Raw genomic sequence first — 14,031 nt, forward strand, 5'->3', positions numbered from 1 at the left:
CCAATGGGGACGCTTCAACCGGCCCTCATTTACATGCAGCTCTGACTGCAACCCTTGCAGGAGGAAGTGCAGAATTTGGGAAGCAGAAGTGGAAAACAGCAAAACAACAAATGACAAAAATGGAAGAATGAAAACCTGTTTCCTGCTGCTGATGGCGTCTATGTCAATCTGCAGCAGGACAGCATTAATTGTTTAAAAAACTAAAGGAAAGCAGGTTGATTCACGTTTAGACAGGACATAGTGTCTTTATATGAACTGGGTTAGTAAATAATCATATTTAGGGAAATAGTCAGATTAATCAATCAAACTGCTGGAAAGGGGGATTTATTTGCATACTGGAGTAGTTTATTTCTAATAAACTTTTCTCGTGAGATCAGGCTGGGTTTTACAGATGGGTTGCGGCTGGAAGGGCATCCGCTGCATAAAACATGGAAAAAAAATTAATAAGTTAGCAGTATGCTGAACCACTTGTGCTCTAAAATCTCCTCTAAAACTGGTCCTGGTTCTGGACGGAAAGCATAAACTACTCATGTCTAAAACAGTCTTCATTTTTATTAGTTTTGTAGCCATGGCTGATCCAGAATCTCCTCTACTGTGTGTTGGATCTCATCCTCAGCGTTCACAGGGGACCAGCAGGTAGCCGTAAATGTCATGAATTCTGTAACATTTAAAAAAAAAAAGAAAGTTGGTCAATCGTGGACACACAATTGACGTGTGAAAACATAACACACACACACAAACATTCTGTGAATGCTAGGGTTTCCACTCATCAGTGTGCAGTATTTCAGCAGTGTTCAACACTCGACTCTCACAACAGTAAAGGGGATTTTGTCATGATAACAGAACCTGCAGGAGTGTAAAGAGTGTTTAGCAAGTATAAAAGATAAGGCAGCAGATTCTTATCATGTGTTTGTGTCAGTAGTTTTTGTGGTGTAAAATGCTTTCATAGCTGGCAGCTCAAAATTGACCCGAATGACCCCCATTATGCCCTAACTAGCTGCGTTTGCACTAACACGCCTAAAGCGCGCGAGCCAGGGTGAGCCAAGGCCAGTCGCGTTTCAACTTTCACTTCTGGGGCCTAATCGGGAAAAAGTGGGGCTTTCTCGGGGCCAGCGTCCGGCCTTTTTCGGCCCACCGAATACCTAGGGCCAAAGAGGGCCAGCTGGGGCTTCGGGGCGGAGTAAAGGGAGAGGTGGACACTAGTTTACCGATCGCACACGAGTACATGCGCCAAACAAATAAATAAATAAGGGAAAGAAAACATCTAGCCTTAGGCCGCAATAGGCTGGGGTGTTTTTGCGTATGATCGCCCTTATGTTTCCCTTTTAAATGTAAGGCTGTTGCGTAAAATAATAAAGTTTTAATTTATAAGTGACTTTGCTGCATCCTCTTTGATGTTTCAATTACGCATAATAATCTTTACACCATATTAAGGAAAGGTCTTCAAGAGTTTTTGTTAAGATTAAAAAGTGTGTTTGTGCGCGTTTAGATGCCTGTATGTGTGTGAGAAAAAGCAAAAGAGCGCTCCCTTCACAGCTCTGATGCTGGGAGCGGCTTTTATCTTTTTAAAATTTATTTTGGAAATAATACACAATATGAACACAACAGAAAGACATTCAACTTTACAAATTATGTGTCCACTTTTGTAGAGACAAAACAATAGTGCCATATCTTGTTAAATAGCCTAAGGTATATTGAAATATAATTTAAAGAATTTTAAATATCAGATATAATATCACATTAAATTAATAAACCAATATAAAAGAAACAAAAGCTAGCTATAACAGTTTAGGTATATACAAAACATAAATCAAACCGTTTTAAAGCCATATTAAACTTTAATTTGACAAAGATCTATCTGAAAAAAAAAAGATTTTAGATATTTTGTAAAAACTACAAAAACCGGAGGAGGTTTAAAATATTAATTTTAAAGTAGGCTATTTGGATGATATTAACCAAATCGTGCAAACAGCATTTTTTTGGTTAGTGAAAGCAGAAACTAGGCGACCTTTTTTTCTGTCTTCCAGCTGCTTTTTAGAGCCGCTTTATAAATGCATCGGCGAAAACTGCAAATACAAAATGTGTTCCGTGTCCTCAATCAAGTTATGTTTTAATATGACGTGCTAAAATCTAAAAATTAAATATGTTCAGTCTTCATTAAAATATAAAAGTAGAAAATTATATATTTTCCTAATGTTGATCTCATTTTAGACACCGTCACCAAACCTCAAGATAAAGAAAAACATTGTTTAGGGTTTTTCTGCTATTAAAATGTCATTTCTGACCCATAAGTCAACAGGAGGGTTGAACCTTGTTGGTTAAGAGTCATCTTCTTACCTTCAGGTATTTTGGAACAATGTCTGGCCATTTCCTTCATGAGGCAATACAGCTGATTCACCGTAATTTCAACCGCTTCCTTAAGAGATATCCTTGTTCCTGGCCGCTGGTGTACTTATCGATCTGTCAGGAAGAGAAGTGGAGTGTTGGACAAACAGTTCAGCTAAAGCCCCATTTGACTGATTCTCAGAGACTAATTGAAAGTTTACGGTTTCCTCCTAAAAAAATTAGACTTACCATGACAGATTTGCATCGCACAGCCAAAATCAATTAGCTTAATGTGCAGAGGTGGGCCGATGACAGGATATTACCTTCATGAATATCCCAATGACAAATTTCACGCCTCAAGCACTCCTGCGCTGCTTTGACAATCTGTAGGATCAGCGTACACACGTCTCTTTCCTCTAGGTTTTGGTGCTCCTTCAGGAAATCTGCTAGTGTTCTGCACGGATGATGATGCTCCATCACCAACACTATCTCCTTCACTTTCTGAAAGCAAATGCAATGAATTAAAATAAAGCACATGGAAGCAGTCCTCAGGTCAGTACTTACACTAGCTTCCAGTTACATTCAGGATAGATTTTAAAGTAGAAAGGAGTTTATTTCGCTTACCGCACCGGCATATTTAAACCCACAAGCTTTTCTGAAAACAAGACAAAGGTATTATCTTGTCCAGAAATGCTTCTTGATTTAAGAATTTAGATTTACAAACTCAAGACGACAATAAGAAACTAGACAAACCCTCTTGCAGTGTATCGTGCATGAAATGTGTTGAATTAATACACTTACCCCGTCTGGAAATTTCTTCTCTTTACCCAAAAACCAATCATGGAGTTTGATGAGCAGCAGGCTGGGGGGATCTCTTGCTATTGTCATCATTGCCACTTCATTTGGTAAGACTCCTGGATAGTTAGGCTTATGATAAAGTACACATTAGCTGCATATTAACAACATTTAATCCTGTTTTTCAATATAACTGTAAAAGAAAATCTGTAAATCAGAAGTTTTCCCTATTTTGTGATTCATGTTTTTTTATGTGTGTTTCTTTATGCTTTTGAATTGCAGTATGGGAGCTTGATATACATTACCTCTACTGATCTTGTCAATTGTGGTGTCAAAACCTGGTAATTTAGCTTCTGACGGTATTAGATTTTCATGTTGTGATCAATTGCGGAAGCTTGGGTATTATCCAGATATTGAGGTAAACTGTGAAACAGATTACTTTAACAGGTATGATAACAACAACAATACTTAGTGTATTGCTTATTAAATACATGCAAAAAAAGATTATAAAGTACAGTAGGTAACACTAAAATAAAGTATAAACTAAACTACTTTAGTTAAATGAACTGATTTTAACAAGAGGACTTTACTGTACAGAGAAAATAAACAAAAGACAAACAAATAGTCAATGAAATCTTAATGTCGTAGCCCAGATTAACATGAGAAAATCGTCGTGCTTGAAAATAAATGGCCTATTAAACCTTCAACATTTTGCAGAATACAACAATCTTAAAAGACACTCTAAAAGTGTAGATAATAATAATAATTCATGGCGTGTTGGATGCAACAATATTGTGCATGTTTATCATTATGATATACTGAATTATTGAATATTGGCATATAACTATTTTTTTCTGATATATATATATATATATATATATATATATATATATATATATATATATATAGTCACAGAGTTGAATTTTCCAGCATTAAAACTCAGCAGAGCACATATTAATTTCCAACATAACCGTAAATAAACATAAAACAGCAGTGAATCACAAAATTATCAGTAGATACTTGTATAAAGTTTGTACATATAACCACGCTTGCGAGTTATGATTTAGATTACAGTGGTAGCGTGTCTTCTGGACCATTATATATATTGCGGACTAGCTTAAAGAAGGAGGAAGATTCATTTGAACGGGGCTTCAAATGAATCGACTCTTTAGATCCGAACAAACGAATCGTCCCGCGATGCTATCAAAAATAAACCCATTAAGTTTGAGCAGGGTAACAACATCGAAGTTTAAAACATTAGATTCATAAATATACACAAATACTTTTCTTCATACAAAATTAAACTTTATTAACTAATCTAACAGAAACTAACACCTAACACAAACACACATTCATACAAGTGTAGAGGAGAGTGAAGAAGGGAAAGTAAGAGAGGTTGAGAAGATGTAATGATGGGAAAACGTTGGAGTTTGTAAGAGCAAACCAAGCAAACCAAACATAATCAAACTCACCCTTCTATTGTCTCGTCAGGGTTGAATTTAGTTCACACTAGTTTAGATGTTGGAAGAGAGTGGATACTTACGGTCTGTCCGTGTCAGAGCTCCCGTTGTTGAGCACGTGGTTCGGCTGGTTTTTCCTTTGTTCCTCGCGAGGCTTGAAGTGGGGGGAGTCCGTAGTTTCAAGTTGAAGCAGCAAAAGGATTCTGAGATGTGAAATGTCCGAGCTGTGCGATTAACCCTTTCCGTCTGCGTCTCCGCCTGGTTTCTTGGAGGTTTCTCTGGTTAGGTCTCGTCCTTAGATCGTTGCAGATGAAGAGGTTTCAGAGAAGAGAGTTAAGAGTTCTTTCTGAAGAAGTTGCAGAGAGTTTCAGGGCAGAGAGTTGCAGTTTGGACAAGAGAGCTTTGGAGCCGGGAGAGCAAGAGAGTTGCTTTGGAGCCGAGAGAGAGGGAGAGGCGTAGCTTGGTCCCAAGCTTATATAGGGCGGGTTCGGATCCATCCTCCATGGAAAGTTGACCAATTAGAACTAACCTCTCTGCATAATAAGTTTATGGGGCTTTGTCCGAGGCAGAAGAATTTGCATTGGCTAATTTTATGCAAATCGGAACAGAAATGTTAAAGTCTCTTAAAATGTTAATATGTTGCACTCGTATTAACATAAAATGTCAATGATCAATTAGTACAGCAAGTAAGTTTTACAAAAAGTCTAAACACGAACAGTAAAAGAGCTTGCTTAGCTTCAGTACAGTTAAACATTTTATACAGAAGTATTTAAAATGAAAATGTTAATACAAGAGCAAGGGAAATGTTGCAAAACACATGGTTACACAAAGAGAGTAAAGTTTATATGAAAACATCAGTCTTAAACAAGCAGCTTAAAGAGTCCTGAACCGTTCTTTGTTCGATGCTGCATGGCACATTCCTTTTGGGTCATAAATACCTTGGAATCAGGTTTTGAGTCTTCTCTGGGCAAAGTTGGCTCGGTTGTGGAATAAAAGCAAAATAATTATGTGTCTGGTCGGCCATATTTGTTACATTATGTGAGTTTTTTAAAAGCAATAATATATTTATGCAGTCATAAACATGTTTTGACAGTTAATATGCTGGTGATTTGATGCTTCACAGAAGTTGCAGACATCTTTACCAATATTGAAATGCTTTTGTAAACATCCAGTGATTCTTTACAACTGTAAGAATTAAGGTATTACAAATATTTTTGATGTCTTTGACAACTCAAAACATGAGCTGAAAACAGGGCCAATGGACTCCACAACCCACCAGGGGGGAATGCGGGAAAAGTGGCATTTGCATCTGAGTATGCTGAAACTCAGCTTCATCCCCCAACTCACGCATATGGTCATTTCAATGTTTGAATGTTCTAGATTAACCAAGCTGACTTTAGCTATCATGTTTGATATCATTTGAAATGTCTCAGTGCGATTGGTACAATGGTCTCATTCTCTCAGAAATAGACATAATCAAAACAATAAATATATAACTTCAGGCATCTTTTGAACCACTGTGAAGGGTGTGACTTTCTATACACACACCCCCTTCCTTGAGGGAATTCTTGGATTATTTAAGGTAAGGTCTAAGAAAGACTCAGCGCGATTCTGCCTAACCAGATCAGCCCATAACATGGCTTGCGCCATGTTATGTATATTACAAAGTCAGGAATGCATCTTTTTCATCTTGGATTTATCTTTGATAATTTGATGTTTTGTATTGATCATTTATGAATTAACTGATTGAATTGGCATAATACATTTACCTGACTAATAAATTGTAATGTTTGACCATATTTTGCTCACTCTGTAATTATTAATTCAAGTAGATTACGCTGTATCCTTGTTTCCGCACGTCTTGCGTCAGGTCAGTAGACGGACTAAAATCCAATTGAGATGGAGCATTGGGCACACTAATTGTGTTTTAGCGATCCGGCTGACTCTTGATATTGATTCATGTGTACTTAGGTGGAAAGGGCGATAACTTCCGTCTAGGTCAACAAGGTGTTGCACGACTAACCTAGATTGGGTACCCGACCTTTGTTTGAAGGTAGTATTATTCTAAATTAAGTTCATATGGGAAACTATGGGCTTGGTGAAAACCAAAGTTACTATAGAGTCCAGTAGTCGGGTACATTTATATTAATGCCCTAACCTCTAATTAGAAATGATGATTGTCTTAACTCAAAGGTGTACATCTAAGCGGGACTAACTAAAGTATTTTAGAACGAGCGCGCTGGTAGCGGCCATCTAAAGTATTAGTCAATTTACCTCTGTTTAATATTCAAGACTGACCGGAGTGTGACCGTGAGGGACGCCTTCGGCCGAGGCGATTTCTCTGAGCGACATGAGCACCCGAATGAACGGATGTAATAGTTACTAGTGAAACAAACATTTATCTAAATTACATATTGATATAATCTTCTTAATGTTTTATAATTGGAGTCAGATAAAACGAGGATAAATATATTAATATTCTAAACCACCTCATACTAAAATTGGAGTCAGATATGAGTTAAGTTTAATATGAATCAACATTGTGCACTGGAAAGACCGAACATGCAGTGAACCTTCATCCACCAGTGGATACCGGCATTGGGCCAACTGGGTGGACCCTACACAACTAACTGTAAAACTAAATAAATTGCTCTTGACACATGAAAGTGTACAGCATGCAGCCCACAACAAGGTGGATAGTTATTGCGTCATATTTAAAGGGTCACGAAACACCAAAACACATTTTTTGAGCTGTTGACAGTCGTATATGTGTTCCACACTGCTAAAAACACTATTAGGACACCTATATTTCACTAAAAAGTGTAAATTGGTTGTTTTTGCATTATGTCAAGCAAATTCATACTTCCGGTTTGAAACGAATTTTTGAAGCTGCGTCACGGTCATGACATAATAGCGTTGTATTCCAGCGTGCAGACTGGACGTCTGTGCCAGAGTGAGTCTTATTACATCTTACAGTGTCTTGCATTAATGCATGAGTAAGGCTTGGTTCAAACCAATCAGCACGCTCTATTGTGCAACTTCATTAATATTCATTACTGTCAGAGTGTAGACGGCAAAGACGTCACGTTGTGTTGGCAAAACAAGCGTGAAGTGTTGCTTTTATAGTTTGCTGCAGTTAAGTTTCGTTTTCATTTTCTCTCTGTGAGAGCTCAGACTCACGTGTGGATTACAGTGTACGCGACGCTCGACAACAATAACTTTCGTGTCTAAGGAGGATTATTGTTTACCTGAGAGCTGTTCTCATCTGCAAACGCTGAGATCCAGATTCGCTTGTAGTCTCCTCTAAATAAAGACACGGCTCTAGTTGCTGGTGATTGTCCTGTCTCCACAGATTTGGTAAGTGAGCGACCAGTGCTCTTTGTTTATTCAGTTCGTATTTTATTCGTATCAAACAAACTATTGCACCGAGTGCAATAGTTAGCACTAACAGTTACAACCAAACTATAACCTCGTGTTGGATTTTGTGACCGGAATAACACACGCGGCTTTCTGACGCTACCTGCCATGTGTATCTAAGTTTCCGGGAAATTCTGAGTTTTTTTTTTCTCATTCGCCGTGCGGTATCAAACATTGCATGAAAAATACACGCTTAGAGCAGCGCCTCGAATCAAATATCATGTTTGTCGGGAGGGACATTAATGAATTCCCTGAATGTGTAAGAACTCATTAAGCCGCATTCCTCCTCCTGACCTGAAGGAGGTGCTCCTGTCTCCTTGCACAACATGATCCAAGTTTCATGCTTCCTCCTGAACAGTGGATGGCACCACTTTCTCACCATCTGCTGTGTGCCACCACTCAAGCTTGATTTGCAACACCTGTGTCTTGCCCTATATAAGTGTGTGTGTTACAAGCTACTGTGTTCAGTCTTGAGCCAGTACCACCCGGTGTTCTCCAGATTGTCTAGAGAAAGCTAAGTCACATTCTACTGTTGTGTTTTTTGACTCTTGTGTCTAATTTGTTTTGCCTGTTTACTAGAAGCTCGGCTTCAGTTATTTCTGTTGTACTTTTGAATTCTATTTTTCTAGTAAAAATCATCTGTTTATTTTTTCTGAAACCAAAGCCTCAAGTTCCCTTATTTTTCTTCTGCTCTTGGGTTCATCTAGTGAGGAGTTAGCTCAACTGGGAAAAGCCCCAGCTTTATGTCCAGGAGACCCGGGTTCAATCCTCACCTAAACCAACACCTTACAGCAAGACTGAACCATGGAAGTGAACCCAGCAGGAGAAGCCTCACCACCTTCCAATGTTGATCGTATTCTGTCTGCTTTGTCTGATCAAGCAACCACTATCCAGAACCATGAGCAGATTCTTGGTGAGATCCTCCAGTTACTAAATCCTCAACGTTTAACTTCTCAAGGAAGCCAACCAGTAGCCATTCCTCCAACAGTTTTTGTTGCTTCATCTGAGCCCAAGTTACCAGCACCTGAGAGATTTGATGGAGACCCAGAGAGGTGTCGAGGGTTTGTCACACAGTGCACGCTGGCCTTTCAATTGCAACCCAGCAGCTTTCCCACAGAGAACAGTAAGGTAGCATATATCATCACTCTACTTACTGGCAAAGCCTTGAATTGGGCCACATCTTTATGGGACCAGAAATCTCCCCTTACCAGCAACAGTACCAGTTTTATTGCGGAGATGAAGAAGGTCTTCCAACATCCAGCCAGTAAAGGAGATGTGAGTTATCGCCTACTTCAACTCTCTCAGGGTGAGAGGAGTGTGGCAGAATTTTCTATCGAGTTCAGAACCCTGGCCTCAGAGAGTGGATGGGACCAGCGAGCACTAAAAGCCACTTTTCACCGTGCCTTGTCCTCTGAATTAAAGGATGAACTGGCCTTTAGAGATCCTGCACCAGATCTTGAGTCCCTTATTGATGTTGCCATCCGTGTTGACCATCGCCTAAGAGAACGACAACTGGAACGAGGTAGAGAGACCAGGTTATTTGACCCTGATGTACATTCTAGCACCATCACTCAGCCCCTTCAGTCCAATGATCTTGATGAACCAATGCAATTGGGGAGAACTAGATTGACCCAGACCGAACGGGATCGGCGAATGAAAGACAGATGCTGCCTCTACTGTGGAAAGCCAGGCCACTTCCGCTCCACTTGCCCTGAACTGAAGGGAAAAGCCAGCTCTCGTCCAGGGAGAGGGGGTCCCGGGCGAGAGTAGATACTTCCCCCTGTGCCATCACTTCCGGAGTATCCGTTCAAGCCACTATCACCCAAGGCAACCAGCTTCACCATCTTAGTGCCTTCATTGACTCTGGAGCTGCTGGTAATTTTATGGATATCAATGTGGCCAGTGAGCTGGGTATTAGAACCATAATCCTCCAGAGACCCCTCACCATTACAGCCCTAGATGGCAGACCTCTTGGTTCAGGACAGGTTAGTCACTGCACTACATCCCTCCAGTTAAAGATAGGTGCACACCGGGAAGAGATACAGTTCTTTTTGATCCATTCACCAGAACACCCCTTAGTGCTTGGTTTCCCTTGGCTATTCCACCACAACCCTTTTATAGACTGGTCCAAGCGTGTGGTAAAGAGTTGGGGTACTAACTGCTGTGTTTCTGATTTTTCTTTTTGCCATCCTCTCGAGCCACTGGAGACATTTCTTGGACCTCACCCCGATCCCTCCAGATCACCCTCAACCCACACTATATCCATACCTACCACAGAAGTGCGGGTAATACCCAAGCTCAAGCCATTAACTTTCGAGTCTCCAGCCCCCTTGCCAGAGCCACCTAAGGTTCTTCCTCCATGTTTGTCTCGAGTTCCCCAAGAATACATGGATCTCAGTGAAGTCTTTAGTAAGTCTCAGGCTACTTCATTACCCCCGCATCGTCCATATGATTGTTCTATTGAACTTGTACCTGGAGCAAGTCCACCTCGAGGTAGATTGTACTCCCTCTCCATTCCTGAAAGAACTGCCATGGAGAAATACTTGAACGAGGCTCTAGACAGTGGATTCATTCGCCCTTCAACCTCACCTGCAGGAGCAGGCTTCTTTTTTGTTTCCAAGAAGGATGGGAGTCTTCGACCCTGTATTGATTATAGAGGTTTGAATCACATCACCATTAAGAATCGTTACCCATTACCCCTAATGAACACTGCTTTTGAGATACTGCAGGGCGCCACTATCTTTACAAAGTTGGACCTCAGAAATGCTTACCATCTGGTCAGGATCAAAGAAGGAGATGAGTGGAAGACCGCTTTTAACACCCCTACAGGCCACTATGAATATCAGGTAATGCCCTTTGGCCTTGTAAATGCCCCAGCCGTCTTCCAGGCATTCATTAATGATGTCCTCAGGGAGATGTTGAACAGATTTGTTTTCGTTTACTTGGATGACATACTTATTTTTTCAAGTAGCTATGAAGAGCATGTACAACATGTCCGGCAGGTTCTCTCCCAGTTGTTGAGACACAGACTGTTCGTTAAGCTGGAGAAGAGCGAATTCCATGTCTCCAAAGTGTCGTTTCTTGGGTTCATTGTATCCAAATGTAGCCTTCAGATGGATCCTGGCAAGATTAAGGCAGTACTGGATTGGCCACAACCACGTTCAGTTAAAGAGGTACAACGATTTTTGGGGTTTGCCAATTTTTATCGGAGATTTATTAGAGGCTTCAGCTCCATTGCAGAACCCCTCACTGCCCTCACCAAGAAGACTGCCAAGTCATTTGTGTGGACTGAGATGGCCAACAAGGCCTTCAACAGACTGAAGAGTCTCTTCACATCTGCCCCCATTTTAGCTCTTCCAGATCCAGAGCTTCCTTTTGTAGTGGAGGTTGATGCTTCTGACATAGGCATAGGAGCGGTCCTCTCTCAGAGAAGTAAGACTGATAACAAGCTTCACCCATGTGCTTATCTTTCTCACAGGCTTACACCAGCACAGAGGAACTATGACATTGGGAACCGTGAGCTTTTGGCAGTCAAGGTGGCATTAGAAGAATGGAGACACTGGTTGGAGGGGGCCAAACATCCATTTCTCATCTGGACCGACCACAAGAACCTCACCTACATTAGAGAGGCAAAGAGGTTAAACTCCAGGCAAGCTCGCTGGGCCCTTTTCTTTAATCGTTTTGATTTTACTCTCTCTTATCGCCCAGGCTCAAAGAACTCAAAGCCAGATGCACTGTTAAGACAGTTTGGTTCTCTAGACAGTGAGACCACACCAGAACTAATAATACCTACCTCGAGAGTGGTCGGCGCAATCCAGTGGGGAATTGAAGAGACGGTCAGGAGAGCACAGCCACAGACAGTGCCAGGTAATTGTCCTCCAGGGTGTCTCTTTGTACCTAATCATTTACGCTCTGAAGTGTTGCAGTGGGCTCATGCTTCCCTCCAATCGGGGCACCCTGGGACTACTAGAACCCACAAGCTCATCCAGAGGAAATTTTGGTGGCCAAGACTGCAGAAGGATGTCCGCAACTTTGTTGCTGCTTGCTCTGTTTGTGCACAAAACAAGGAACCAAGAACCCGACCTCAAGGCCTGCTGCACCCACTGCCTATACCTAAACATCCATGGACACATATATCATTGGACTTCGTTACAGGCCTACCAGAGTCCAAAGGTAATACAGTCATTCTGGTGGTGGTGGACAGATTTTCTAAGGCATGTCATCTACTCCCTTTGCCCAAACTCCCAACAGCTAGTCAGACAGCATAGCTTCTCATGCAGAATGTGTTTAGGATCCATGGCTTTCCGCAGGACATGGTCTCCGATCGGGGGCCACAGTTCACGTCCAGGTTCTGGAAGGCATTTGGCCGACTCATTGGATCCTCCATTAGTCTCTCATCTGGCTTTCACCCCCAATCCAATGGTCAGACAGAGAGGGTAAACCAAGAGATTGAAAGGTCTTTGAGATGCTTGGTTTCAGACAATCAAACCACTTGGAGCTCCCGGTTGGTCTGGGCTGAGTTTGCACATAACACCCTTTACCACTCTTCCCTAGGAATGTCTCCTTTTGAGTGCCAGTATGGTTTCCCACCCCTTATGTTTCCAGGACAGGAACCAGAAGTCAGTGTCCCTGCTGCTACACAACTGGTCCGCCGATGCAGACGATCATGGCAGAGAGCTCGAGTAGCCTTACTTAAAGCTACCGAACAGCAGCGGAGACAGGCAAATAAGCGCCGAAGGCCAGGGCCCACACTTCGCCCAGGTCAGAGAGTGTGGCTTTCAACCAGGGATCTTCCTCTTCGGGTAGAGTCTCGCAAACTAGCCCCACGCTATATTGGTCCATTTAAGATCCTCCGAAAGATAAATCCTGTATCCTACCGGCTACTCCTGCCCAGGTCCATGAGGATTCACCCCACCTTTCATGTGTCCAAATTAAAACCTGTTGTATGTTCCTCTTTCTCCCCACCCAGCAAGCCCATACCAAGACCCCGGATCATTGAGGGTAGACCGGCTTACACAGTACGCAGGCTTCTGGATTCTCGACTGGTCCGTGGGAAGGTGCAGTACCTTGTCGACTGGGAGGGCTATGGCCCAGAGGAGCGATCATGGGTGCCGGCTAAGGATATACTGGACCCAGTGCTTATCACTGACTTCAATCGTGCCCAAAGAAGCTCCAGAAGAACGTCAGGAGCCGTTCTTAGAGGAGAGGCTCCTGTAAGAACTCATTAAGCCGCATTCCTCCTCCTGACCTGAAGGAGGTGCTCCTGTCTCCTTGCACAACATGATCCAAGTTTCATGCTTCCTCCTGAACAGTGGATGGCACCACTTTCTCACCATCTGCTGTGTGCCACCACTCAAGCTTGATTTGCAACACCTGTGTCTTGCCCTATATAAGTGTGTGTGTTACAAGCTACTGTGTTCAGTCTTGAGCCAGTACCACCCGGTGTTCTCCAGATTGTCTAGAGAAAGCTAAGTCACATTCTACTGTTGTGTTTTTTGACCCTTGTGTCTAATTTGTTTTGCCTGTTTACTAGAAGCTCGGCTTCAGTTATTTCTATTGTACTTTTGAATTCTATTTTTCTAGTAAAGATCATCTGTTTATTTTTTCTGAAACCAAAGCCTCAAGTTCCCTTATTTTTCTTCTGCTCTTGGGTTCATCTAGTGAGGAGTTAGCTCAACTGGGAAAAGCCCCAGCTTTATGTCCAGGAGACCCGGGTTCAATCCTCACCTAAACCAACACCTTACAGAATGAAAGAGCCAAACTGCAGTTAAAGTCCACCATTTAATAATTTGGCAAATAATTCGACTACAGATGTCCATGTAAACACAGTCACATTGTCTGCTGTGGGTGTGTGTTTTGACTCTGAAATTCAGCGCGCCCAAATAGACACTCCCATACCAAGCCTCTTTTCTTCCTCCGACACTCCCCCCTAAACAGAGCTGGACACACCCACTTTTCTGACTTTTTCCAAAGTAGAGGTGTGAAAACACACTGCTGAAACGAGGGGGTTTCATGGCCCTTTAACAAACCGCTT

The 14,031-nt window shown here is 41.9% G+C and overlaps 1 long non-coding RNA gene across 1 annotated transcript; it reads right to left on the bottom strand.

Moving 5' to 3' along the window:
* Nucleotides 1–535: 535 nt before the first annotated feature.
* LOC137489014 (uncharacterized) lies at nucleotides 536–3,237 on the bottom strand. Its single transcript, XR_011008344.2, has 3 exons — nucleotides 2,575–3,237; nucleotides 2,338–2,460; nucleotides 536–658 (listed from the first exon to the last, which is right to left on the bottom strand). It is a non-coding gene; the product is annotated as an uncharacterized lncRNA (long non-coding RNA).
* Between the last annotated feature and the right edge of the window lie 10,794 nt (nucleotides 3,238–14,031).

The sequence above is a fragment of the Danio rerio genome, chromosome 22 (genome assembly GCF_049306965.1).
Source record: "Danio rerio strain Tuebingen ecotype United States chromosome 22, GRCz12tu, whole genome shotgun sequence".
NCBI lineage: Eukaryota > Metazoa > Chordata > Actinopteri > Cypriniformes > Danionidae > Danio > Danio rerio.